At 49.8% G+C, this 4,736-nt stretch overlaps 1 pseudogene; it reads left to right on the top strand.

The window, feature by feature from the left end:
* Positions 1–234: 234 nt before the first annotated feature.
* Positions 235–2,415, top strand: LOC140222695 (flotillin-like protein 2; annotated as a pseudogene).
* The last annotated feature ends 2,321 nt before the right edge of the window (positions 2,416–4,736 follow it).

Genomic DNA, 4,736 nt, shown 5'->3' with positions numbered 1-4,736 from the left:
CATCTCACATACCGCGTGCAGACTTCGTAAATTTTAAGAGTGCAATTCATGCTTCTGCCGTTACACTTGTATACGTTTCCGCTGCGAATAAAACAGAGGGGGAAAGAAAGTAAAGACAACAGAAAGCCAGGCCCAATCATTCATGTTCCTTTTCTACCTTTCTTTTTTTCACCTTTTTCCTTTGAGACGAAAATATGAGCGCGCACGCATGTCTCACGTATATTTCGTTTCTGAATGAAGTACATATTAATATTCCATTAGAGACTGTAAAAGAATTAAAATATAAGCATGTAATAAGATGCATATATGGCTGATGGGATCCATCGGGCATTAGCTAACATCATATACTAGTGAATTGCAAATCTGACTACTCGTGCAACAGGCGTAAGCCCACGTCCTCACTGAATCGCCTTGCGCTAAGCTCCATTGTTATCAGAGCTTTTCAAGCTAAAGCTTTGATTTAAAGAAACCAGGGCTATTGGATCGGGGAGAGTCATGCCGTAGTGGGCTGAAAGCTGGCCGCCGGCCTATTGAAGGAATGAAACGAGCTGCCCAACAAAAACGGAGACAACCCAACAAGGCAATAAACGGTTCGCAGTCTTCTTCCGATCTTCCTCCTGCTCCTGCTCAGCACAGGGCAGAGCAGCCATGGCGGCCGGTCCCGGCGAATCGCAGCCTAGAAGATTGAAGGGCACGGCGAATCACAGCCTAGAATATGGAGGTGAAGGTGGCGGAGAACGAGCGGGAGGCGCTAGTCGTCGCGGCCGTGGGCAAGTTGGCAACGAAGAAGGCCGGGTGGGACCAGAAGGCCAAGCTGGCCGAGGTCGAGGCCGCCATGGCCGTCGCCCTCCGCGAGGCCGAGCTATAGGTGGAGGTCGAGCGCAAGAAGGCCAAGTGCCTCGCCGAGAAGCTCAGGGCCGAGCAGCTCTGCAAGGACGCGGCGGCGTACGACACACAGGTGATGGAATCGAACGCCGCATTGTACGGCCGGCAGAAGGCGGCGGAGGCGGTGCTGTTCGAGCAGGCGAAGGCCGCGGAGGCGTGGCTGTTCGAGCAGGGCGCAGGCCGACGCGCAGCTCCTAGAACGGAAGCTGGCCGAGGACGCGAAGCTGTACGCCAGCCAGAAGCAGGCCGAGTCCCCGGCGGCCATCGGCGGTGCCAAGGCGGCGTACGTGGCGTCCATGCTCGAGGCGCTCGGCGGCGACCACCGCGCGCTCAGGAACTACCTGATGATCGACAGCACCGGGGTGTGCCGCCAGGAGACGGCGGTGCGCGTCGATGTCAGCGCCAGCACGGCCGGCGGCAACAACGGCGTCCAGGGTGGCGCGATGCAGCAGGTGTGTGGGAGGTGCTGTCGGCGGCGAAGAAGCAGGCTGGCGCGGTGCCGCCGGCGTCGATGGGCGCCAAGGCGACGCCGAGTTATCTGATGGTCGCCGTCTCCTACCCATATAAAGCAAGTGCTCTCCTTGATGGTCGTGGTGTCTTGCCCGTCCGTGTCAAGATTATAGATCGTACTCGTGTAGCGTCGTTGGTAATTTAATTATATGCGATAAAAGTGCACTAGGTTTTTATATGGGTTGCTATTTCCACCGCAAAATAGTTTTGCATTCTAGATTCCAATCCTATAAACTACACATGGCAATTCTAGAAAGGTAAATGCGGAATTGTAAGTGCAATAAGAAATGCGGAAGGTAAATGAGGTAGAGAAGGCAAACCCCTGGCGTGGCGACACAACGATTTTTACCGAGGTGTCGAAAAGAAAAGCTTTCCACTAGTCCTCGTTGTTGGAGTCCCTCTCAAAGGGAATACCCGCGCAAGGGTATAAACTCCCTGGTCAAGTAACTCCGTAGGATAGCCAACAGGTCTTCCCCACGCACAAGTAGGTCTCTGCCTAGCCTCTCCCAGATGCTCCTTGCCGCTCTTCACTGGGTAGAGTTTCGGCAAAATACTGAGGGCCTCTCCTCTCTCTCACAAGCACTGGCGGCCACTCCTCAAACGCGGTTGAAGGGTCTCACAAGACTTACAAGCCCCAAATTTACAACTCTTGCTGCGCGCAAGCATCGATACAAAGGACGTGTGCAAACCTCACCAAACTCTAGGCTAAACCCTAAAGCAATACGCTAATAGACCTAAACTAGCACTAACCAAGACCTAAGCCTTATACTAATTGTCTTAATCTTCTCTTTAGCACTTCGATGGATAGAGCACTTGTATGTACGTGAGAACCAAGTCTATAGCTTCTCCAAATTCTAACACACCTCAAATGGCCAGCAATGGTGGAATATGTCGGTGCATATTTTCAGCAGGATTCGCTTCAAATCTTCGCGTGTCTTTATCCCATCTTCATTACCATCATTTGTAAGCCTTAGAATAAGACTATCTTGGAATTTCTTTAATATCATTTAGATGCCGTAGAATTCTTCTAAGTCTTTTTTTTTCTTCTCATTTTGATGGTTTTAATATTCATCCTTGGGACCTATAAAACACCTACAAAGATACATCTTGTAAACACATTAGTCCCAATGACAATATGATAAGGCCATTTTCATTACATGTTGCAACTGCATTCTCCCTGGTGTCTTAACTTACCTAGTGCATCAAGATTACCTGTCTGTGTCAAGACTGTTGATGTTTAATTACATATTTTCACCAATGCCGTGGTCAAGCTGATGCCCTTGTCTGAATATCAATACTTCGTAGTGAAATTACATGCTCTGGTCTGAGATTTGTGATACGAAATTTGGTCTTTTTTTAGCTCCAATTTGATGCTTGCCGACTTGCTGTGAATTGTGATGCAGTTGCTCAGAATTTTTCAACCGGTAGCTTTGTACTCGGTTTAATTTGCAGCCCTGTTTTGTCCCCTCACACAAACATCAGATTTCAGGGGAGAAAAGATTTGGAAAAAACTCATTTTACTCCTCTCACCTATTCACTTTGTCCATCCCACCCTCTAACCTAAATGTTGGCTCAATTTAACCCCTCCACCTATCAATACCAGATTAAATTAGCTCAATTTAATCCCTCCACCTATCAATATTGGATTAAATTAACCACTAAGCGGTTTTGTATCCTGTTATTTTGCTGATGTGGACACGGTTTTGACTGGAGTCAATCTGACGTGGAAGCTAACTTAAGCAAGTTTACATGGACGCTAACTTAATTAAGTCGGCTGGCGTGGACTGCAAGGGGCAAGCTACCAAAGTGAACCGAGCCTCCTGTCTTAAACGCCGCATGCGCCGGCGCCCATCCATCCACTGTTGCGCACAGCTGGGCACGCGCAAGGCATGAATTTTGTTGCCCACCCACGATCTGAGCCTGATCGTTTACGGCCGCTTCTCGTGCATGTGTTTTTGTTCTAATCGATTTCCAGTCCTCCACGACAGAAGACACATGAACCGAGCCACAGGACGAGCAGGAGGTTGCAACAGGAAAGATGATGACTAAGGGCCAGCAGCACCCACGATCTGAGCCTGATCGTTTACGGCTGCTCCTCATGCATGTATTTTTGTTCTAATCGATTTCCAGTCTTCCACGACAGAAGGACGAGCAGGAGGTTGCAATAGGGAAGATGATGACTAAGCACCAGCAGCACAGACGGCGAGGAGGGACGATTGGAACGAGCAGCAGCAACCTCAGTTCTATATATTTTTATAATCAGCACGTCCTATCTACTTCCATGAGAAACCAACTGTATCGCTGATCGGGTAGGCAGCTGAACATTTCGGCCTGTTTGCTCCATCCGGCATGCCGGGGCGAGCAAGCCAAATCAGCCAGCTCTGCGCCTCTGCCTCAGAAATCGGCTCCCTCTGGGGCGATCTGCCAGTAAAACCGTCCGGTCACATTTCGCCACGGAGGAAACAAAGAGTTCAGCCTGCTTCCTCTCGCCACAGAGGACGCACTTCAATTCAGTCTGCCTCACAACCTCCCGCTGGGTTCAGAATTCTGAGACGATTGCAGCCCTCAACAGAAGGCACGGATCAATGCCTCAGATGTCAGCTACAAACAAGTAGGCTACGAAGGGCATCAACCGGGCTGGACAAGCAACCAAGATACGGGGGCAGAAGCATGCCCGGCTGGAGCCTGGAGCTAAAAGGTTTCAGCTCTGGTTCCACTCCTAAGCAGCAGTAGAGTTGCAGACCAATAACCATGAAATAGTCTGCTAGAGTATGCTGATTGGCAAACAGATCCAACATCACTCTGTTGCCAACTTTTGCCTGGATCTCTGTCTGCCAGTCTAGAAAGGAGCTGACAGATTTCAAATATAGCCAACAGTCAAAAGCGAGCTGCAAGGAGCTTCGAATCAACGAGTGCCCAACGTGCGTCTGCAGACACCAACGGGTGCAGTGCCGTGGAACCTCAGGCTGAGCAAGTACTCAAAACACCATCACACTTGACTAGCCAAGCCATGCGAACATAAGCAAACATATGGCAACCACCAGAGGAGATCAGAAACACAAAATTGCAGCATACTGGCGAACTGCAGCATACAGCCAACGGCATCCCAACAGGTTTCAAACTGATGGGCTGATAGATCAACTTGACCTTGTTGCCAACTTCAACTGGACCCCAGGCAAACAGCACTGCTAGCATAGCAGGGGGTTTCCTGGTTTCAACTCGCCAAGAGATTTGCATCAATGAGCTGCAACGATCATCGGATCAATCGTCATCGATAATCGGTGCAATCACTGAAGCACCAGAAGCCGATAGCAACCACCAAAGAGATAGCAGAAACACGA

Source organism: Setaria viridis, chromosome 5 (genome assembly GCF_005286985.2).
Source record: "Setaria viridis chromosome 5, Setaria_viridis_v4.0, whole genome shotgun sequence".
Lineage (NCBI taxonomy): Eukaryota > Viridiplantae > Streptophyta > Magnoliopsida > Poales > Poaceae > Setaria > Setaria viridis.
Note: the sequence above shows the minus strand (reverse complement) of the source record. Positions and strands in the feature narration are given on the sequence as shown.